The 26276-nt window shown below is 30.0% G+C and overlaps 1 long non-coding RNA gene across 1 annotated transcript; it reads left to right on the forward strand.

Moving 5' to 3' along the window:
- The first annotated feature begins 24801 nt into the window (after window positions 1-24801).
- Window positions 24802-25992, forward strand: LOC108459396 (uncharacterized). The gene is made up of 2 exons (XR_001867352.2): window positions 24802-25448; window positions 25751-25992. It is a non-coding gene; the product is annotated as an uncharacterized LOC108459396 (long non-coding RNA).
- Window positions 25993-26276: the final 284 nt, after the last annotated feature.

The following is a 26276-nucleotide window of genomic DNA, read 5'->3' on the forward strand; positions in this document are numbered from 1 at the left end:
CATGTGATGGATCCGATCGATACCATTTTAGCATTGACACATGAAAAACATTGTGAATTCTTTCAAGTTCTGGCGGTAAAGCTAACCAATAAGCTACTGGTCCAATTCTTTCAATGACCTCATATGGTCCAATAAACCGTGGACTTAATTTTCCTTTACGGCCAAACCAGTGAACCTTTTTCCAAGGTGACACTTTCAAGAATACCTTATCACCAATCTTAATCTCAAACTCAATTTATTTTCTTTTAAGATCAGCATGAGACTTTTGTCTGTCTGAAGCTGCTTTCAAGCTGTTTTGTATCACCTCTACTTTTTCCTCAGTTTCTCGAATTAGATCAACCCCATGAATCTTCCTTTCACTGAGCTCTATCCAGTACAATGGTGTTTTACATTTCTGACCATATAAAGCTTCATAAGGTGCCATTTTAATACTGGATTGGTAGCTATTATTATAAGCAAATTCAATCAAAGGCAAGTACCTTTCTCAGTTTCCTTCAAATTCAAGCACGCAACAATGTAACATGTCTTCTAAAATTTGGATCACTCGCTCTAATTGACCATCAGTTTGAGGATGTAATGTAGTACTAAAATACAACTGTGCCCCTAGTACTTCTTGCAATTTATACCAAAATCGAGATGTAAATCGAGGATCTCTATCAGAAATAATAGAAACCGGTACACCATGCAATCCAACAATTTCAGAGACATATAATTCGGCTAATTTATCCAATGAAAAGTCCATACATACCGCTATGAAATGTGTTGTCTTCGTTATCCGGTCAACAACTACCCAAATTGCATCTTTCTTTCTTGGTGACATAGGTAATCCTATTACAAAATCCATGATAATCCTTTCCCATTTCCACTCCAGTATATTGATTGGCTGTAATAACCCTGAAGGCACCTAATGCTCAGCTTTCACTTGTTGACATATTAAACATTTGGCTATGAATTCAGAAATATCTCTTTTCATTCCTGGCCACCAATACACCTTTTTCAAATCATTATACATTTTATTACTATTGGGATGAACTGACATTGTACCATTATGAGCTTCATACAAAATCTTTTGTACCAGTTCTGAGTTCTTCGGAACATATATTCTATTTTTAAACAACAAGCAATCATTAGACCCAATTTGAAACTCTGAATCAGAATTTCTTTAACATTGCTCCTGTTTAACTTGCAACTCATTGTCACTCTTCTGTGCTTCATAGATCTGCCGTATAAATGTCGGTCTTGCTCTCAATTCAGCTACGACTGAACCATTATCTGAACAAGATAACCAAGTGTTCATTGCTCTTAAGACAAACAAATATTTCCTACTTAGTGCATCCACCACAACATTGGTCTTTCCTGGATGATAGTCAATAATCAAATCATAATCCTTTATTAACTCGAGCCACCTGCGTTGCCTTAAATTCAAGTCTTTCTATGTCATTAAATACTTCAGACTTTTATGGTCAGTGTAAATATGACATTTTTCACCATATAAATAATACCGTCATATCTTCAATGCAAACACTATGGCTGCCAGTTTAAGATCATGTATCAGGTAATTTCGTTCATGTAGTTTAAGTTATTTGAAGTATAGGCAACTACTTTACCTTCTTGCATCAAAACACAACCTAAAACATTTAGAGATGCATCACTGTAAATTACGAATTCCTTACTCGATTCAGGTTGTACCAATACAAGTGCTTCAATCAACAAAGTCTTTAGTCTATCAAAACTCTGCTGACATTTATCATTCCACTCAAATTTTACATCTTTCTGTAACAAACGAGTTATCGGAGAAGCAATCATTGAAAATCCTTTAACAAATTTCCGATAATATCGGGCTAAGCCTAGAAAACTTCTGACCTTTGACACGTTCTTTGGTGGACTCCAATTAATAATTGCTGAAATTTTGCTTAGGTCAATCCTGATGCCTTCAGCAAATACGATGTGACCAAGAAAGCTGACTTCTCGTAGCCAAAATTCACATTTACTAAACTTGGCATACAATTGTTTTTCCCGTAAAGTTTTCAACACAATTCTCAAATGTTCAGCATGTTCATCTTCACTTTGAGAATAAACTAAAATATTATCTATGAATACCACAACAAACCTATCTAGGTACGGCCTAAAAATCCTATTCATTAAATCCATAAACACTGCTGGTGCATTTGTTAATCCAAATGGCATCACCAAGAATTCGTAATGACCATATCTAGTTCTGAAAGCTGTCTTTGGAAGATCTGAATCCTTCACCTAGAGCTAGTAATAACCCGAATGAATATCAATCTTTGAAAATACAGTAGCTCCCGTCAACTGATCAAATAAGTCATCAATTCGAGGCAATGGATATTTATTCTTTATAGTGACTTTTTTGAGTTTCCGATAATCAATACACAGCCTCAAAGATCCGTCTTTCTTCTTTACAAATAACACTAGAGCACCCCATGGAGAGAAACTAGGTCGAGCAAAACCCCTGTTAATTAATTCTTGTAACTGTGCCTTCAACTCTTTTAACTCGGCAAGGACCATTCGATAAGGTGTTATCGGTATTGATGTTGTTCTCAGAATTAGATCTATAGAGAATTCCACTTCTCTGACAGGTGGTAAGCAAAGCAATTCTTCCGGAAACACATCTAGGAACTCACATACAACTGGTACAGATTGAATATTTGACTCGGTTACCTTAGTATCCAACACATATGCAAGATAAGCATCATATCCTTTCTTCATACATTTTGTGCTGCTATTGCTGAAATCATATTAAATAATCCTTCTAGCTTGTCAGATTCAACATGAAATAACTCACCGTCTTGACATTTCAATACAATATACTTCTGCTTACAATTAACCACTGCATCATGTTGGGCTAACCAATCCATTCCCAATATCACATCGAATTCATCAAAAGGCAGTAGCATTAAATCAGCCAAGAAACATTTATCCTTTACCATAAATGGACAGCTTTTACAAATTTTATCCACCTTTACACATTGACCCAAAGGATTTGAAACTTCCACCACAAATTCAGTGAATTCAGTGGGTAAATTTTTAACATTTACTAAATTTGTGCATATATATGAATGTGTGGAACCAAGATCAATTAATGCAATAATATCAGTATCTAGTAAAGAAAAAGTACCAATAATGACATTTGGTGCTGAAGCCTTCTCGGGCTCGTATGACATATGTTTTTGCAGGAGCTCGAGCCTCAAATTTAGCATTTGAATCTTTTTTAGTGCTTCGGCTACCACTAACATTTCCGGGGTGTCTAGGTGGTCTGCCTCTTGAAGCAGTGTTACCTGGTTTTGAAGTCTGTTCAACATCTCTTTCTACTATTTCTGGACAATCTTTCAAGAAATGATCAAATGAACCACATTTGTAACATGCACTAGTTTTCATTCAACATTCCCTATGATGAAATTTGTTACAATGTTTTACATTTTGGCTTCGTGTTTCCCACACTGCCAACACTAGTCACTGACGGTGATGATGACCTGGGATTAGAGCGTTGAGAACCACGCACTTTACCGGAGTACCCAGATGAAATAGTAAATCTTTCTTGGTACTTCTTTGACTTCTTTGAAGAAAATTATTGAGACCTACTAATAGGTCTGTTCCCAGAGGATCGGGCTTCTCGGTTTGCCTTCTTCTTTTTTTTACTTAGCTCTTCAGCTTTCTTTGCACAATCAACAAGTGCTACAAACTCTCTTATTTCTAGAATACCAATCAGTAACTTTATATTTTCATTTAATCCTTTTTCGAAACGTTTACACATTTCTGCCTCTGTTTGTACCCATTCACTAGCATATTGGCTTAACCGTACAAACTCCCTTTCATATTCCGCAACGGTCCTATTCCCCTATTTTAAATTTAAAAATTCTTTCCTTTTCTGATCTAGAAAACTTTGACTAATATATTTGTTTTTGAATTCAGATTGAAAAAATTCCCAAGTAATATTTTCTTTTGGAACTACTGAACTTACTGTTTTTCACAAGTGATAAGCCGTGTCCTTTAACAAAGATACAGAACATTTCAAGCATTCAGTTGGAGTATATGATAATTCGTCTAACACTCGAGTAGTATTTTCCAGCCAAAATTCAGCTTTTTCTAGATCATTTTCGATTGTAGCTCTAAATTCCTCAGCTCCATATTTTTTGAGTTTATCCACTGGAGCCTTACCAATTCTAACAGTTTCAGTACCCGATGGTCTCTCAAGAACGGTCTGAGTATTTGGTAGGGGAGGTTGTGGTTGGAAAGCAACAGAATTTCTTCTCAAGTATTCAGGAAACCATTTATCCAACATTTCAAAGAAAGCCTCTTTAGCATATTCACTTTGGCCCTCTGATTCGGACCTTCTACTACTACTACCATTTACATTTCGTCGTACGAAAGCTTGAGAAGCACTTTCAGCTTCCTCAGATTCTGCTCTTGCTCGGTTGGAAGACATTTACTATATGAAAAACACATTTAAAATGGTCAAGAGATATCACACTATCATCAATTATATAATGGCATGTATAGCTAAATTCACACTTGTTACGTTAGTTCAAAAATCAGCTAAATTGTAGCTCTAATACCACTAAATGTAACACCCTTAACCCGTATCTGTTACCAGAATAGGGTTACGAGGCATTATCAAACTTATACATTAGCATTTGCATAAAACCGAGTCATAAATTTGTATTTCAAATCAAAACTTTTCAAATTTTATTAAAAAATCCCTAATATGGGCCTACGGGACCCAATACATGCTTTAGAAGTAGTTCGGGACTTAACTGAAAACTTTAGAAATTTATCCTTGAAGATAGGGGCATACACCCGTGTGGCTTGGGACATGGCCGTGTGGCCAACCCGTGGGGATCCCATAGCCGTGTGGCCAGCCCGTGGGGACCCCATGGCCGTGTAGCCAGGCTGTGTGGAATTCTGACTTGCAATTTCTTAAGTATCAAAGGGGCACACGACCTGGGCACACGCCCATGTGGCTAGGCCGTGTGGTACACTGATTTTTCACCATTTTTAAGCCATTTTTCACATGATTTTGACACACGACCATGCTTGAAACTCGTGTTCTTCACACCGTCAAGACACACAATCATGTCTTTTACCCGTGTACTATCCTGACTTCATATTTAAGGATGCAGGGGACACACAGTCATTTCACACACCCATGGGCTGTCCGTGTGTCACACACGGCCTAGACACGCCCGTGTGGACCAAATAAGGCCATTTCCTAGCCCTATTTCTCATCCAAACTTAACCATTTTCTTGCATGAAAACTTACAAGTATATACCGACCAATTTAACTAAATTCCATCATTCAATCTAACATTTCCAACTTTTAAACATACCTTAAAGCTTACCTTTACATTGATTTGTAAATCATGTTTTATGAAAGGTGATTTGTATTTTATTGAACATGAACATACCATATTACCTCAAAATACATATTACTAACCATTCCAATGGCTAGGTTGTAAACAAACATATTACATCATCATTTGGCCTCAAAAGCTTATACATGCCATTATAACAAAATAGATTTATTATTTTTACCAAAATGAAGGGATTGATAGTGTGATGATAGCTCCAACCCAATTCCAACCTTCACGAGCTTTGAGCATTATAAAACAGGAAAAATAGAAACCTAGTAAGCATTAATGCTTAGTAAGTTCATATAACCAAATAACACTTACCATTCATATATAACAAGTAAATCACACATAAGGCAATTTATCCATCAATTTAGCGAACTAGTAAATATGGCCTATACACAACAATTCAACCAAATTGGTTAGTACAAAAACATTATTTTGCATAGATGAGCTCATTATGTCATTTCTTCTTATTTCATTTGTTAATACATTTCCGTTGAATCTTTGAATTTCTGATGGACCTTTCCTTTTCTAATTGTTCACTCGAGGTGCACATTCTCTTTTCAAGTGGTACACACGAAGTGTACATACCCTTTTCAATTTGTACACACATAGTGCACATAACCTTTTCAAATGTACACATATAGTGTACTTTTCCTTTTCAAATGGTATACACAAAGTATACCTTTCCTTTTCATATGGTATACACAAAGTATACCTTTCCTTTTCATATAGTATACACAAAGTATACCTAACCTTTTCAAATTGTACCATTTGGGTCCACAAATCCTTTTCAAGTATTACCCTTTCGGGTTACATTCCTTTTCATAATGAGATCAAAAGATTATCCCTTTCGGAACAACTTTTATTGCAACATATGCAGGATCTCATATACACGGTAATCACCTGTCCAATCGGAAATCAATATTCAAACGGATTCATGTAATATTTCATCATTTACACCTCACAAATCAAGATTGATTTATTACATGTACATACCAATTTCAAATCATAATACACAATATTCAACAATCAATTCAATACATTTACATGCTTAATTTAGTTATACGAACTTACCTTGACAATTAATCGTATTTACTAATCCGAGACTTTTTCTTTCCCTCGATCTTTTTCTTTGTTCAACACTTCCGGATCTATATAAATAAATTTAATCATCAATTCTATGATTTTTACATTCAATCAAGCCCATTTTACATTTTAGGCAAAAGTACCATTTTGCCCTTAAACTTTTAATTAATTCCAATTTCGTCCCTAGGCTCGGAAATTGAAATTCATGCAATTTACTCCTTATTCCAAACTTATTCAAAATTTCAATATAACTTTTATAGCACATGTATTTCGTAAATTTTAGAATTTTTCCAAGAATTTCACTACTTTGCAATTTAGTCCCTACACATGCTTTCACTAAAAATCACCTTGTAAAAGTGATTTCTCTATCAATAACCTTTCATTTCCTATCATAAACTTTCAATTTACAGCATATTCATCCATGGCTAATTTTCTAAACTTTTATTTTCTTTAAATTTAATCACCCAAAAAAGAAATTAAGCTTTTCCGATCTCAAAAATATAAAAATTACTAAAAACGGGACATAGAACTTACCAAATTAAGCTTGAGAATTTTCCTTTCTCTCTCCTAGGGTTTCCATGTATTTTATGAAAAATAATATGATATAAAATGGGTTTAATTCTATTTAATCATTTATCATACTTTATTTAATTCAATTTCTAATTTAGTCCTTAACCTTTTCAATTTTTCCATGGATGACTCATAAAAATATCTACATATTTTTCATCAATGGTCTAATTTCCATATAAGGACTTCTCACTTTTAATCCTATAACTATTTAATCCTTATAATTTATAGGATTTAACTTTGAAATTTTATTCAATTTAGTCCTTTTTGCAATTAGACACATAATTGATAAAAATTTTTTATAAAATTCATGCAATATTCTTATCATAATACCTATCATTTTATGAAATTTAAATAATTTCATTTTTTGGACTCAGATTTGTGGTCTCGAAACCAATATTTCGATTTCACTGAAATTGGGTTGTTAAACTGTGATAGTGTTATGACTCCTAATTAGTTTGACTTGTTTATTAGGGGTTATGCATATTTTTGAAAAACTGAGTTTTAAGTTGAATAGTTGGATTTAACTTATGATTTTAGTTATAATGCTTAGCTTTAGGGAGAATGAAAGCTCTAACATTTGAAAAGGCAAAGCTGAGAAGGAAAAGAAGCATCAGGTGAGTTTCCATATTCCATTTCTGGGATACTGCATGACTGGTATGAATCATGAATCTATGTTTTATTGATCATATATCTTTTCCTGTATTCTTATAAATTGTGGGCTACGAAGGAAAATTTATTGATAGGATAGAAGAAGTTAGGATTTGGGAAATGATATTTCTATGTACCGCCACATGGTGTTGTTGGCTGAAAACCATGATATGTGAAGCTCCGGGCCTTACGAAGGGGACATAGTGGTGTTTGAGCATAAAGGAAAAAATGGCAAAATAAAGGTATGGGTGGATGGATAGGGAAATAAAATTCCATTAGGATTCTATCATACTATGCTGCTAGGTGCAAACCGTGATGTGCGAGGCTCCAGGCCTTGCAAAGGGACACTTTGGTGTTCGAGCATCAAGATTAAATAAGAAATGAATCGATATTGATGATTATTAGGTTCCATAGAGAAACATCGTGATGGTAGTCAATAGGCTCTATAGGGCGACACCGCGACGATGATAAGATCCTTTAGGGCGACACCTCAAAATGATTTAGGGTGTCAGACCATAACTCAGCAATGACGACCAATAAAGTCCGCTAGGATACTAAACAGGGGAATTACAATATTTAAGACCATAGCTCGACTATGGCGACCAATAAAGCCCGTCGGGATAATAAACATGGGGATTACGAGGTACTAGTTGGAGTCCGTTGGGACGACAAACATGGAGGTATACTATTTAAGACCACAACTTGACTATGGCAGTATAGAGAGTCCGCTGGGACATTAAAAATGAGCCAGTCTACTTAGACATTAAAACCAGGGTAGTTTGTCGGGACATTAAACATAGGATGATTCACTAGGATGTTAAACATGGATTCATAATGTAAAGGAACATGGCACAGGCATGACAATGTATGGTAGTCCATCGGGACAATAAAAACGGGGTGGATCGCCAAGATGATAATCGTGGGAAATCATTCAAACAAGAAAAAAAATTTTAGAGGTAAAATGAAAGTGTTGGCAAGTGATATTTAGACAGCAGGTTTGAGGAATCCACCGAGAATGGAAAAAGTAATAGAAGGGGGAAAAGACTTCCAAAATAGCAGTCATAAAATTCAAAAGGGCATATGAATGACAACCCGACGCGATTCATACAGGGGAAATAACGTGCCAGTAATGTCTGGTGTAAAGACAAGCAAGAAGAGATTTGTCCGAGGATCATGGATAAGGATCTGCCATTAAGGTCCGCTAGAAGGTGCTCAATGAAACTTTGATAAGAAAGAGAGAAAGAGAGATACCAATAAAAAGTATCTAAGTGACAGATGTGTTTGTCAAGAGTAATCCTCTTTAGGAAAAAAAGCTATTGCACGTATAACCACCATAAAGATAGAGTCGTAGGGAAACCATCATAAAAGAGAAATCATAAACACGAATGGTGCACAGATAACATTCTGCTGGGTGTTGTAGGCTTGAATGGTTCTCTACAGATAGATATGTTTCAACTTAAAAGTAAAGTATCATGAATAGGGTAGAATACCAGGGAGTCATCCAAACAATGTTATAGTTCGAGTATAGGGCAAGATAAAGAAAGGTGAAATAAGGTTAAGACTGCTAGTGCGGTGTAGGCTTTTTCTAGTAGGCCTTATGAATAGAATGTCAGTTTATCCACCAGAGCTAGGGTGTGTTACGAGCCAAGATAAACTAAGAAGGATATACATGATAGGAAGTGTGAGGAAAATGAGGACAGTAGGTGATGTGTGCAAGGACATGTGAGAATCTACAAGGATGATAAATCATTTAGAATCCCACAGGATTAGTTGAATAGTCATAAGCAAACCAAGAAACGATCGCTCAGCGATCATTCTTCCATCAAAGAAAGGCGGAAGGCAAACAGGAGTCTGACACTCCAAACAAAATGGGATCATCTAAATGAAACATAGAGTAGTGTGTTTAGTTATTTTCTATTTAAACCCTGCAGGATGAGGTTTATTTTTTTAGTAATACAGTAAAGAAACTCATTGGGTTTATTCGAACTTACAAGGGTTTTGACCGATGGTTGTAGGACTCATGGGATAAGGAACCCTAGAAGGGACCAAGCCAGACTGTGTTAGATCAATGATCATCGTCAGTAAGGTGTCATGCACATAGAAAGGGGGTACCTTTAGAAGCATCACCTCGAGGTCAAATATATTATAGTTAAATAATTTCCTTAGAATTGAGATTGGAGATAGCAAACTTTTGTTTTAATTTAAAAGGTTTCGACTATAAGAGGTATTTATTATTTAATAAAGTCTATCTTAAATAGTTAAGTTTAGAATTTGTGGTTGGGACCAATCCAGTTCCTTTGTGCACTCTATACCCAGATTTGGCGATCGAGTTGGCTAAGGGTGATACATTTTCTCATAGATTCTTTTTACAATAAATTTTTCATGATTTTAACAGAATTAAAATTAGGTTGAGAAAATTATTTAATTTAAATTAATTTAATAAATAATATTTATTTTGGGAAATAGAAAAACATTTATTGAGTTGGATTAAATTATAAAGTGTTGGGTTAAAAGTTTAGGAAGCACATATAACTGGACTCAATATAAGAGAGGCCTGAATCCCCATAATAATACATATGATGGGAGGCACACCCTATTAGCCGCCCCTCTCTTCTAATTCAACTAGGGGATTTTTTTTTCTATTAAATAAATATTATTTATGTTCTACTAATTTAACTAGAGTTTTATTTCCTCTCCTTATAAATGGATGACATTGGTAGGACTAAAAACATAACTTTGAGAAATTGTTTTTCTACCCGAAAATAGTTCAAATTTATTTCTAAGTCTACGAATAATAATTGTTAGTTTCTATAAAAGAGAGATTTACTTTCCTACTGAAAGTAAGAAAATTATTTCTGGCTTTGTGTTTGGTTTGAAATTGTTTGATCCTACAGTCGAAATAGTTTGTGGTACAAGAATAGTGGAGAAGGTCGTTCGGTTGAAAACCAAGAACATTTAGAATCCATCTCGCTCAAAGCACATGTATTATTTTAGGAAAAAGTTTATTGCTATAAATATCACAAATCGACTTGGCTTAATTTTTATTTTTCTGTTGTGCAAGAAAACTGCTTTCGAACCAAATTCTTTCCAAAATAGACAATTAGTCCTTATACATTAGATCAAAGAGCAAATTGATACTTTATATTAAAATTTTCATCCATTTGGTTTGTTAAAAACTAGCGAGTTAATGAAATAATTAGATAATGACATGTGGTGCATACACCTCATGCTGACGTACACTAATCTATTTTTAGCAGTAGAAGTAAATAAAACTTATAACAAAAAGACTGATTTACTCTTTAATGTAACATATATAAATTAATTTACTCATTTTTTAAGTACAAGAGACAACATATAATATGATTCTTGATACAATAATTTTCATAATATTTCTACTTAACCCAAAGCAACGGATAAGCTTAAAGCCGCAGTAGCTGTCGCCATTAATTTTCTTTTCTTCACCTTTTGTGCAATTTTTTCCACATACTAATTGAGCATTTTTCTCTTTTATCTTTTATTTGATGAGGTGACAAAGGCTGGACTACTTTAATCTGTGAAAGATTAAGATATGATATTTAGCATTATAAGTAGTGGTTTATCTAAAACATTCTTTTTTGTTTTTACATGCACAAATATCCAAGCAGGAGAATTTGGACTTTGTTTCCTCTCCAAGGGTGAAATCACAAATATTTTTTTTCTATTTGTTATGGAATTGAATTTCTTCTAAAGGAAAAAAATAGAAAATAAAATCTTATGGAAGTTTAGTGAAAAGTTTAATTCCAATAGAATTAATTTTATGAAAATGGTCCTTCCATAAAATATACTAAATATCCTTATACTATTAGTATATTTAGAATTTAATCTTTATAATTTTTAAATTTTAGAATTTTTGTCCAATGTTTAACCTCGTTAAATTTCTTACATTAGATTAACTGGTTTGATAGTTTGAAATAAAAAATTACTTATAGTCATGCAGCAAGAAAAAATAATGTTGTAATGAATTTAAATTTAATAAAAAATTTAACAATGTTAACAATTGAACTAATTTTTTTAAATCTAAAAAATAGAAAAACTAAATTCTTTGAAAAAAGGAAAATGATTTAAACAATTGAAGATTACATGAACCTAAAGCAAAATTTAACCACAAAATTATTATAGATTGGACATATTAGGGACAAAAACTACTTTGCGTTAGAATTAGAGGTGATCATGGGCCGGGCCGGGTTCGGGCCGGGCCCAAATAAAATTTTAGGCCCGTCTACTAGGTCCGGGCCCGGCCTGGCCCGAAATATGGGCCTAAAATTTTGCCCAAGCCCTGCCAGAAATAAAATTACTAAGCCCGAGCCCGGCCCGGCCCATATTAATTTTTTTTCTTATTTCATTAAATAAAAAATTTAAAAATATAATAAATCAAATATATTTAAAAACATAAAATAAATATTAAAACAAATAAAATAATACTAAAACAATTCTTAAAACAATACACAAATTAACAATATAATAAAAATAGTTATATTAAAATTTAAAATAATTAAAAATAAAATAAAAAATATTAATATATAATTGGGCGGGCAGCCTTTGCCCAAAAAATCTTACCCGAGGCCGGTCCGTTTTTTAAGCAGGCCTCTTTTTTTTAAGCCCATTTTTCGGCCTATATTTTACCCAAACCCTCCCATTTTTCAGGCGGGCCTTGGTAGGCAGGCCGCCCGCCCAACCCATGATCACTCTAGTTAGAATCAACGGGCGAGAACGTAGTACATGGCCATCCTAAACTTTTTTAATTCGTCCAATAGAAAATGTTATTTTTTATTCGAAAATTTTAATTTTTAACATTTACTCATTTTATCATTTTGATCCTTATTTTTTGGGGGATAATTTTGGTGGTCAACTTTTAAAATTTAGTCAATTTATTTATTTTTTTATGAAAAATTTGACTAAACTATTAAAATTTTATTGACATTGATGTATCTACTAGCGTGACATTTATTTGACATTCATGTTAACAGTTTGATCGATTTTTCTATAAAAAAAGTAAATAATTTAACTAAATTTTAAAGGTTGAAAGCCAAACTGAACCCCAAAAAGAATAAAGGCCAAAATAATAAAATGAATAAAAATTAGGGCTAAATTTAACTCTATGCCTATTTATTTGATTATTATAGCACATTATAATTATTTATGATATTTTATTCAGTTATTTGTATTTTTTAATTTCTTTTTACTTATTTGTGTAAATTTTATTAAAGTTTATATGTTAATATCTTAAAATTCATTTTAAAGAAAAATAATTTTTTATTAAATCAAATGATAAGGGGTTGCATTAGGTACATATTGTTTTATATAAAATTACGGCTCTGTTTCCACTACTATATTTAAATGCACATTCCAAATTATATCATGTCGAATTAGTTTGTGTGTGAGTTGAGCACATGTGATAAAGGAAAACCGTCTTAATAAAGGGATCAAAACTAAATTTTCTTTTTACTCTTTTATCGTTTTGGCCTTTATTCTTTTAAGATCATTTTGAACCTCGTGTACTCTCATAGTTTGTGTGTGAGTTGAACATGTGGTTAGAATCTATGGGTGAGGTGAACATCGTACATTCCAGTGGAGAGCAGCGACATCAGAAACTTTGATTTCATTCATTTAATTAAAATGTTATTATTTATTGACATAATAATAAATTTAGCTCTTAATATTATTCTCTTATCATTTTGACATTTATTCTTTTGGGCATCATTTTGGCTATTGATTTTAAAATTTAATCAAATTATTTTTTTACAAAAATTAATTAAATTATTAAAATTTTATTGACATTGATGTAATCACTAGCGTGGCAATCCATGTATAATTCATAAAAATTAAAAATAATAAGAATAAATATTTAAAAGATTAACAAAGTTTTAAAAGTTCATAAAAATTTTAGAAAATTTATCTATATTAACGATAAAAGTACACGTAAAATGTCACGTGAGTTGCCACATCAATGCCATTAAAATTTCAACAGTCGGTCAATATTTCCGTCAAAAACAAGCAATTTGACTAAATTTTAAATGTAGAGGGTCAAAATGACTTAAAAAAGAATAAATGCCAAAATGATAAAATTAGTAAATATTAGGACTAAATTTAGCTTTATGCTTTATTTAATTAATTCTTATTGTACTTTATAATCATTTATGATGTTTTGTTTAGTTATGTATATTTTTTAATTTCTTTTTACTTATTTATATAAATTTTATTAAACTTTTAATAGTTGACATCTTTAATTATTTCAGTTAAAAGTTTAGGGCAATTCTTTTAAAAAATATATACACATTCCAAATAATCATGTCGAAATAGTTTTTGTGTGAGTTGAACATGTGATAGAGGAAGGCCCTCATAATAAAGGGATCAAAACTGCAAATTGACCATTTAACTTATAATGAAATATATATATTCCAACTTATTGTGATGAAATAGATTGTATTTTTATTTTTGCTATTAGAAATATATTTTAAGAAAAATTCACATCATTATTGTAATTGGAATAGTTAAGGATGTTAACTATTTGGACTAATTCAAATCATTGTAAAAGTAAAGAATTAAATTATGTCAAATTAAATTTAAAGAATAAATTTCAAACATGAGTATAGTAAACAGATCAAATTTGCAATTTGATCATTTAATTATAGTGGAAAAGGAAAGAAAAAAATGGAGCTAAACACGTGTGATAGAGGAAGACTCACATAGTAAAGGGACCAAAAATGGAATTTGACCATTTAACTTATAATGGAAAAGGATGGAGTTCAAAATGTGTCGTAGATAAGAGTATAGCTAGTATTGTAGTAGTGTGGACATCTATTTTTCTAGGAAAGCAATTGACACTGTAAACGACAAGTGGAAAAGAAGAAGAAGAAGAAGAAAGTTGATCTATTATCATTGTAGCCACCTACTAGAATGCCATTGGCTCTTGAAAAGCATTACTAGATATTATGTTATATTGATATGAGACAGCTGCTCCATTATTAGTAACGATGAATTATATTTTGATTTGCATTATAATGTGGAAGTATACACTTGGTTAAGCCACCTTTCTGTTTCTCTGTTTTCGTAGTGGTGCTTGAGCGATGGTGGACTTTTCCTACTTTGTTATGTTATGATTGATGTCCTTAACTTAGGATTTTGATTGATGTTCTGTAGGGGATAAACCTAGTTAAACAATGAATAAAGTAAATATAATAATAATCGAAAAAATTGAATATACAAATTTTAAGTGAAAAACTCCTTAAGAGATAATAAAAAATCACAGGTAAAAGAAGATTTTACTATAGGAAAGGAGAGTACAAAAGATTGAGAGAATAAAAAAAACTCAAAGCCCCACAAGAAAAACTCTTCGAAACAAAGAACAAAATTCTCTTAGTCTAAATAATTTTTAGTTGTGTAAAACCTAGAGTAACAAAGGTCTATTTATAGGCTGAAATTCGTAGCATATGTAATTATAATAACTCTAGATTAATCAGAGTTTAAGTCAAAATAAGAGACATTCTCTCGCATATTCATTTATGGTTGTTATTTTTTCTTTAATTGTTGATTTTTTAATGGACGAGGTGGGCGCAGAGTCTTCCTTAACCGTGATGATGCATGTGCTATGGGGTGGGCATGTTGTCTTATTGGATCTTTTATGGGGCTTGATGTTGCAATGCTAAATGTTAGTTGCTGCTGGATTTTCAATTCAAGTATTCGTGATTTTCTTTTTGGATGGATTTTGAGTTGTTTTTGAATAATAATTGATAAGCCATAAAAGTAACATGTTTTAATCCCATTCTTGATGCGTTTTAGGATGATTTATTATATAATTTAGTGAATTTGATGCTCCTAATCCTTTAATTTCATGTTTTTATACTTAAGAGAGTATAGGGGAGCAAAAAGAGTAGAAAACGGGCCAAAATCAGACAAAACGAGCTATTTTCAGAAACCACACGACCTGGGCATTCTCACACAGGCTGGCCACACGCCAATGTGCCAGCCCGTGTCAATATCGCTCCTCGTTTCCCAAACACGTAGAAAAAGCCAATTTTTAGGGTTTCTGAGCATTCTAAAGTCTATAAATACACACTAGAAGAGGATTTAAGAGAGCACGCAGAGTGGAGCGAAGAATTTACTCGAAGAAGCAGGATCTCCTTCAAGATTGAAGATCTCCATTCAATTTCTCTAGAAGTTTTTGGGTTTCTTTATATTGTATTATTTTCCTAATTTTGAGATGTTTTCCTCCCAAAGTATGAACTAAATTCCCTAGATATCTAGGGAAGATGAAACCTATCATGGATCTTATTATTTGAGTTTCTGGATTATATGATAAATACTTGTTCTTGTTCTCAATTATGTATGCTTATTTCTTACTTTAATATTTTCAGGATATTAATTCAAGTGTGATGTGCTTATTTCATTAGAGCAAAAGTCTCTGTTTAAGAGTAGATCTAGCATAATTGGGTGGAGTTGCATGTAATCTTAGAAATAGGACAACAAAAATCTACCAAATTAGAGTCAAATCTAACAGGGGAATCCATAGATCGAGTTAATGCGACAATAGGGGTTTTAATTAGAAAGAGATTTCAATTAATCAACCTAAAGTCAATTGCTCTTATTCTCGAAAGAGATATTAACATAATTTAGGGATTTCTATGGATCAAGACAAGTGAATAAATAGTCTAATTCAGATTCAGAATAATAAGTGAAGTCTAGGTGGATTATTTCCTGGATATTGTCTTTCTCTTTGGTTATATTCAAGTATTTTCTCATTCTATTCTCTGTCGCGTTCTTAATAATTAGTTTAGTTAAAGTTATTAAAAATTTCCCCTTTAATTTATAGGTTAGATAATAAAAAGATAGTGATTACTAGTACTTTTAGTTTTCGTGGACACGATATTCTCGACTCATCATAGCTATACTACTATTTGATAGGTGTGCTTGCCTTTATCGTGAGTTTAGTTAGTTTAGTGACTTACCAATAAAGAAACTAGATAGCTAATTAGGTAATTGTTTTTATGTAGTCTTGTGTTGTAAGCCTTGGTTATGATTTTCTTTCACAACTTTTTAAATAAAATTCAATTTTGTAGAGGAAAAAAATGTTAATATAAATGTGTTTTTATTCGTTTTATGGTATGAGTTTAATTTTGTTTAGACTAAAAATGCTATTCAAATAAAATAGTTGCCATGTAACAAGTAGGGTGACAACAATATGCAGTAACAACTTGTTGAAACTATAAGGTTAAAATATGTTCTAAGTCTCTATACCTTTCATAAATTTAGAATTTGGTCCCTTTACTTTTATTTCATGGAATTTAGTCCACATACTTTACATATTTCAAAATTCAGATCCAACTGTTAATGTCGTCTTATAATTATTTTGTCAATTTTCTTGGTGTAGCATTTTAGATTTTTTTTTTAATACTTCCTTTGTGGCCATGTAACAAACTAAATAGAGTTTTAATGAACAAGAATTTAATAGAAAAACTTTAATGGTGTTAACAATTGAACTTGTATTTTAAATATAAAAGTAAAGGGACTAAATTCGTTAAAATAAAAGTATGATGATCAAATTTCAAATATACAAATAGTATAAAGACTTAGAGCATATTTTAACTAAATTATAATAAAGAGGATCCACTTACACCGATACAAAATCAATTTTATCAATATAATTAAACTTGTGACCTCGACTTTACACAAATATAAATAAATAAATCTCTCCCAAATTTAAATATTTGATTTTAATTATTTTTAAAATTATTTATTAATGATATTTCATTAGGTTTTATTTTGATAAAATGTTTAAAATTGTTCATAATTTTTTCAATATTTAAAAAATAAAACGTGTTTGAGCATGCTCAAATCCTTATCTTCTTGTACCAATAACAATGTTAATACTAATCGAATTAAATCGCAATCCAATTTCATTATAATCAATTAATTGCATGTAAACTTTATATGTGATGAATGATCAAAAATAAAGTAAGAAAATGGATGACTGGAAACTGTGATTCCGTATCATTTCTATCTCTTTTAATAGGAGAATGACAAATCAGTTTTATCTTTTGATTTTTAGCTTTTTTAGTTATATTTAAATTTTGTAAAATAGAAAATTATAAATAAAAATCTAGTTTGTTATTCTTTTATTAGAAAGAGATAAAGATAACATGGAAACACAATTTTATATAATTCTTTCTCAATAAAGTAATGATCGTCAAGATAATACCAGAATAATTAGGTGGTTGTCATTATTGTGGACATAGTTACAGAACTATCCGATTATAATGAAAAAGGAAAGAAAAGAACCTCATATAATAGCCTGATAATAAAAAATATTCACTATCTCAAGTATGTTCTAAATTTAAGTAGCGTTAATCGCATTTATTATTCAAATTTTACCCTCTTATTATAATTAAAAAAAAGGAATATTAAAATATATTTACGATCCAAAGATGCCTAAATTATTGTACCAGAAAGAAAAAACAAATGGCTAGATATCAAATCATGCCATAAATAATTGAAATATAGATAGGTAGGGCAGATGTCTATTTGCAGTTTCATACAAATATGAGATGAGGTAGGCCAGATGTCTAATTGATTATTTTGGCAGCTTATTCACTCCTTTTTCGATTTGATTTGAGAAGAAAAACAGATGATAATTTACAACATTCCCAAAGTTTATTTAGAGTAAAAATATAGTTTTATATTTTAATAGTTTATATATTTTTATATTTTATAATTTTTAAAAATTAAATTAATTTTTTTTAAAATTAAATATAATTTTATTATTAATAATTTAAAATTTTATAAATCTAAATAAAAATTTTCTATTTTAAAGTTGTACAACCCTACCAATGTCACCTCTTATTCAAAGCATGCTCATCAATAATATTATTTGTTTTTTTCACCTTGTAAATATAATCAAATTAATAATTGAAATATATTTATAACTAAATTAAAATAAATTTATAGAAAACTCAAATACATAGAATACTCAAATATAATGTTAACTTTTAAATTTTAATTTAATTATATATATTAACATTGGGAGAGCATTTTATTTATACAATTTCTTAAATTTTTGTGTATAATATTTTAACAATTCAATCATCATATTTTATATTTTTTATATAAATTATATATGTTAAATTTGACGTAAATTAAAATTTTCTAATCATTTATTTTTATGTAAAAGACTTTTAAAGGTTCAATAAATATTAATATATACACAATTTAAATCAATATGATTAGTTCCAAACTTTACGTGCATGATAACTATAATTATATCTATAAATTCAACGATTAAATTATTAAAACCAATTAAGTTTACATAAAATAATTTAATAAATTCATCTTAAGATTAATGTGTAACGAAAATTAATTGAAGTCAAATTTTTTTTGAAAACCAAATATATATATAATTTTATTATTTTGTAATTAAAATTTAAAAATAAATAATAACAAAAATATATTTAAAATTTGCTTAGTACTTATAAGCCTATATTTTACACTAAACCTAAAGGAAAGCTTTATAAATTTGTTTAAATTAATTAATTAAAATTTTTATGTAATATAATAAATTTACTTTGGGAAGGACTTCCTTTTAAGAAAAAGAAAAAAAGAATCTTATCTTCTCCGGCCAAGGATTTTTCTACGTCCTTTGTGGAACGAATTTTTCCTCAAAAAAAAAAAATGCTACTCAAAAATAGAAAAAAGGGGTATGTACTCTTTTGAATTCAATGTTATTATGTTTACTTTTTTGATAATTTATCAAAGAGCAAGCACAAAATATAAGAATTGAGGTTGTAAAATTATTTTTAGGTAATTCCGTGAGTAATTAAAAACAATTAATCAGTATGGTTAATTTTTTATTAATTGTATATAATTTTAATTGGTATTGTAAGAATGTTTATATATTTTGTGTAAATATTGATAGAATGTGTAAATATTATAGGTTAAATTTATTAAATTAAGATCAAATTAATAAAATGTATAAACTTTAAGAGTTAAAATTTTTATTAATAAAATATGTACAATTTACATAAAATACTAACGTCGTGATTAATTATCCTTGTTGAGTAATTTTATCTTGTATCTTTTTAATAAGAACATTCGAGTATTTATACATACTATTATTGTTCACGACATAACTCACTATTCATGACTTGACCCCTTGACTTCACTATGCTTAGGACTGACATTCTGAGCGGATTTTAGGCATACTGGACATGTGTTTCATTCTGGGTTACCTATCAGGTCACATGGTCTCCCTTCTGCGAGCTTCTTGAGTATATGCAAACTGAGACCACGACATTCCCTTGATTCGTGAGAATTCCTCTAAATGTCCTTTCACAATTTATTTTACACTCAATCGTCTAGTGAGACTTATCTAAGTCACAAAAAATAACAAATATTATCACGATTTTCTTTGGAAAATATTAAAGAAGACACGAAAGCATAAAAAACAAGAAAAATAGCAATCGCCAGTCGCCACTAAATGATGGTGCTATTACTTAAAATAATTATTAGGAATAGGAGCTTAAGTTCTCCGCGTCTCACAGTGTAACCGTACGGGTTGTCGTAGTCGTGGTTCCCATGGTCACGTTTGATTATATCGCAAAGCCGCATAAATGTCCATTGCTTTTATTCACGCTGCCCAGCACAACATGGGATCTTTAGTTTTCTTTCAAGTATAAATAACAAATTTCATAAATTCCCATACTTTTATAAATTAAAAATTTAATCTTTATATTTTATTTTTAAAGATTTAGTCTCTTTATTTTTAGATTTCAAAGTTAAGTCAAATTATTAATAATGTTATTTTTGTTAAATTTATTAATGTGATTTTAAAATTAAAAACAAATTATATATAACTAAAAAATAACGTTATAATAAACTTACATTTAACAAAATAATTTTAATAATTAGACTTCAATTTTAAAATCTGAAAAGTAGAATAACGAAATTCCTAGAAATAAAAGTGCATAAGCCAAATGAAATTAATCAGAATTCATACTTTGTTCTCGCACTCACTAGTGGAACTATTTTTAGAAAAAGATGGGTAAACTATATCTAAAGTTACTAAATTATTAGTAAGTTTATATTTTGGTCATTTAATTTCAAAAGTTACAAAATGATCTCTGAATTTTTTGAAACTTTTCATTTAAGTCACTGGACTGTTCGCATCACCTGCACCAATCGAGAGCTCTTATTCCCTTTCTCCTTTACAATTCATTTTTTTTCATGAAATAGCTTTGAGCATTACAAATATGTGAATCAAAATTCAAACAACTTTTTTCTTCGATCTTCGACACTAAGCGCCAAATTGATTTGGATCTAATGTATATTCTTCTACTCGTCAACAGGTATCGATCTACCATACCGATTGTCGAATCGTCATTTAGAGCTCACAAACTGGACTTTTAAAAAAAAATTAACAACACAATGACTTGACTGAAAACTTTTGAATAGTTTAGTGATCATTTTATAACTTTTTGAAGTTGAGTAACCAAAATGTAAACTTACTAAAAATGCAGTAACATTAAGTGTTGTTTACTCAAAAATATATATTTGGTTGTATTTAAAATTTACGTATATATATTTATATATTACATGCATGAAAAATTGATGATAAAGATGTTAAAATAAACTACATGTTAAACTATATTTCAATGAAAAAATGTACTTAATACAAATATTTATTAATAATAAACATAATGAAAAATATTAAATTGTATGAATATTATCTTTTAATTAATAAGGATAATTTTATAAATTATTACCACATTCTCAAAAAAATTTTAGTTAATAAGACGTTTTGATGTTATTTTCGTGAATTTTAATAAATATTTTTAACATATTTCAAATATTATAAAGTAACTTTCTCTTCAATTACATTCTTATCAACGGCCTTTCAAAAATCGATTCTAATAGAATCTTATAATAGAAAAACACCAAAGGTCCTCTAAGAATTTTCAAGATAAAATCTCAATGAGACTTAAAACAAATTAAATTGGTTACAAACCTCAAATCAAATTTTTTTAAAAAATAATCAAAATAATTTCTTTGTATTAATCATGAATGTATAGAAATTTGATTTAAAATTGTAAATTATTTTATGTGCTCTACAATCAACGAATATGATTGTTGATTCTTTGACATGACAGAGTTAAACAAGAATAATCCTGTTGATCTAAAAATTTATTAGTATCCTCCTAATCAGATTGCTAAAAGTGTGTTACAAGAAAGTGTTAGTGATTACTACAAATTTAATCATGACTAATTATTTGATTTATTGTGTTTTCTTAAAATCATTCTACCATATCATGTCTAAAATTAACCAATAATTCGGCGTAGGTAGTCCATCATCTCAAGCCCATTGATAACTTGATAATTTGTGGTGACAATTTTCAAAGGAAAGAGCAAAGTAAATTTAACAGTTCCTCCACTAATTGCAAGATTTCTATGCAATTCTACATCACTTGGCTCTTTGGATTGGTCTAAAAGTATGTTGTTTATCTATCTTCCAAATAGTCACATTGGGTTATCAAATATATAATCTGAGTTATAGTGACTAAAAGTCTATCACTTCACTGGAATCTTAATTAGCATATTTAAAAGAGAGAAAAAAAATTAACTCTAAAGAATTTTCTTTCTCTTCTTTTTATGGCTCTAATGAACTTACCATCATTTTCAATCCCCCTCAAAAATAGTAGCATCTACATAGCATTTTTAACATTGGTTTGCGCTTGCTCAAGTCTCAACAACAGTCTCTTTATGTCCACTCATCGATTTGCGAAATTTTAAGATTCTTTTTTGAACAAATTTATTTTAGATATTAATTATATATATATATTAATATAATGTCTAAAATTATCTATAACTCTCTTTAACTCATAAATAGAAAAATAATACGTCTCAACATACGTTATACGCCTAAATTAGTTGTTTTTAACACCAAAACAGGTCACATGTTAGATTGGATGACAATGAAAATTGAATTGAAATTACAAAGGAAAACAAGGGAGAGAGGGGCTGAGCGGTGTTACCGAATTGATTAAATGTCCAATTGGAGTGACTCAAATATGAAAAAAAAAAAAGAATAAGTGAATAGAACTCAGTTTTGTATAATGGAAAATTAAAGAATTGAAAACATGGATAAAACAGAAAATTAAATGGATAAAAGCATCTCGCGAAATTCTTGGAAGACTTGTTTTTAAGAACGATAATGATTCAACAATAGTTTTTTTAAGAGTAGAACCCTTAAAAATATCAATAATCGGATTTTAAACATTAAAATTGTTTATAACTCCTGGTCTTAAAAAATAAATGTTAAATCTCACAAACTCGTAACATTCTTTACATTTAGGAAAGAAAAAAAAAGAGACAAAATTGTCGAAACTATTTTTTTAAAGTTAGAAAAAATAGGGATCGATTTTTAAATAACATGTGGAGTTGCCACCAATCTCTTTACTTAAGTGGGATTGGATCTCCTGCTAAAATGTTTTATTCCACTTAAAACAATTTTGTAAATTGTTTTTTAAAAAAATGGTTCGAGAGTCGGTTACGCATGAGGAAAGGTGAGCATCCTCATTACGTCCAAAAATTGGTATCAAATTTATTCGATGCTATCCTTATATCAAAGATTTTAAAAAAATATCTTTCAAAGCATGGTTCTTTAAAATGTGTTAATAGTTCAAGTTAACTGTCAAAATTCTCTCGTTTCAAAGATATGCAGCATCATACCCAGCACGATTGGATATGATCTTTTATACCTTTAAAGATATGATTGATTTTTGACTTTCAAATATTCGTACACTAAAATTATAAAAGGATACCCAAATATTTAGTTCACCGAAAAATCATATCCAGCACGATAAGGCACGATTTCCCGAATTCTCAAATATTGGATATTGCCTTATTTCAGAATTTTTGAATAATAAGGAAAATTGAAAATTAGCTCAAAACACATTTATTTGTTTTAAAATAGATGGAATACTTAATGCATTGCAACGAAACATTTGTATAGAAATGGATTAATGAACATGAAATAATATGCACACATATAGTACAATAAACCACAATTAATAAATCCAACAATTATGTACAACTATTCTAAGTAAAATGTAACCAAATTCTTAATCATGAATAGAGAACAAGTGATATAACAAATAAAACAATGACTAAATGATATACATTAACAATAAATATAGCACAATATAAAACGATCCACAAAACATGTACAAACTAAAATGGAAATTAGAAATCAATGTGGTATAAGATATTTTCAAAATAATGATGAATTAATGAACACATAATATATATAATATACAAGTTGACAAATTTGCATAAAAACTAGGGATATATATAATTATTGAAATAGATATTATAGAATAAAAGTTTGAATAAAGTTATATGCAAACTATTTTAAACATAAATTCATTTAAAATTTACAATGTACACGATAACTTAAATAATATATAAAATATGAAAGAATAGTAAAAATACATGATAAGATATAATACTCATAATAGATTTACAAAACACATATATATATATATATATATATATATATATATAAATTTAGGAATTATTTTTATAAAAATAGCATGAAATTAATAATGCATATAAAATTAAGTTAACCTATAAATTATATATGTACAAGTATACATAAATGCATTTAAATGAGATACTATATAAACTATTAGAATAATATAATATAAAGGAGAATTCCAAAATAATAATTTTATATACACAAAATGAAATTCCTAAATAGTTTTAATGAATCTTAAAACAATAAGTATTTTAAATAAAAGCTCCATTAAAATAATTTACATATAAATATACACAAAAATATTTAAACAAAACATTATATAAATAGTTAAAATAATATGATATAAAAATAAATTTCAAAATAATGATATTATAACATAAAGTAAAATTACCAAAATAATTTAACGTATAAAAAACTAAATGGATTTTCAAAATCAGAATGAATAAAAGATTCAATAATATAAGTTCAAGCCCATAAAAGATTTGAACCGAATACCATGCAAAATGTTAAAATTATAGAATATAAAAAACTTCAACATAATTATATAAATTTATTAAAATAGATCATGTATAAAAATATTAAATGAATTTCAAGATAATAAGTTATACAAACTTAATTTAAATTGAACTAAAATAAAGGAGATAATTCACAAATAAAATAAGTCATTGAGGTTAAATTTAAGACCCGCACGCCACGCATGCAAATGCACAGGGACTAGAAATGGAAATAATCCAGGTCCCAAAACACTGCGTTGTGGTGCGGATCAATTTACATATATGCACAAATAATAGAACCGAATTTGAAAACTAAATAAAGTAAATGGAGTGCAATTAAATGCCCATGCGAAGAAGAAGGACCTACCGTGGAATTATGCCTCCCCGCTAAAAACACGCTTGAAGAAGAAGAATAAGACGTCACTTCCTTTTGCCAATTAAAAAAAAGAAAAAAAAACACTTAAAACAAATCTAAGCAGCGCAGCAAACAAATGGGGGAAAAGAAAGGGAAAACCCTAGATGTTTGCCCCTTTTCAATCTGCCGTTCACTAACCACCAATCCACCATTGAAATCGGTAGATGGTAGCTCACAATGAAATCATTCTATTTCCCTATTCTAAACCTTGCCTTAATAGGTCAGATTTTAGCCTTGAAAACCTATTTCAAGCTTCGATTTCAACGAAGAAGATACGGCTTCCGATGGCTTCTTTGAAGGTATGCTCTCCCTTCTTTACTTTCTTATGCAAAAAAGAACCACATGCAAAATCTAGAAAAAAAAATAAAACAGATTCAAAAGAAAAAAATGAAGCAATTGAGATCACCTTTTAGCAATTATTTTCGAATTTTCTATTCAATTTGTGTATCAAGTGTGTATGCGTGCGTATTTCTGGGAAAAACAGATCCCCTTTACATCGTTTTTTCTGGCTTTTTATAGCCAAAAAAAGAAAATAATATTAACCATAATAAAAAATACAAGCAATTTTCTCTTAGATCTCTTTGCTGTCAATCTGTTGCAGGTACCAACTGGGTGATGGCGCACGTGGCAACGGCGAAGGAGGCGCACGTGGGGCTGGCGCGGAGGTAGCGGCGGTGCTGGAGGCTGTTGAAAGTTGGTGCGGCGCAAAGGATGATGCTAGGGTCTTCTAGAAATTTTAGATTTTGGGCCAATTTGTGTTAGGGTTTGTTTGGGCTTTGGTTTAGTTGTTGAGTTGTTATAAAATGGACTATGAACACTTATTATTGAATTTTTATTTTGTTATTTTGTTTTGCTTTTTTATTTTGGTTTTGGTATGGTGTAAGCTCGGGCAGACTTGGGCCTATACATAATTACTCAAAAAAAAGTATGTTTCATTCAATCAATAATGTGAAGGAACAGGCTAACCTATTTATAAGCTGAAATTACAAGAGGCTTAAAATGAAAAATAACTAATAAATTATATAGCTAACTTATATCCTATATAAATCTTTTTAGTCCCTTAAAAATCGATTAAATGTAATAAAATCACCTATAACTTGTTTCAACTAATGTGATGTAAGATAAAA

The sequence above is a fragment of the Gossypium arboreum genome, chromosome 2 (genome assembly GCF_025698485.1).
Source record: "Gossypium arboreum isolate Shixiya-1 chromosome 2, ASM2569848v2, whole genome shotgun sequence".
Lineage (NCBI taxonomy): Eukaryota > Viridiplantae > Streptophyta > Magnoliopsida > Malvales > Malvaceae > Gossypium > Gossypium arboreum.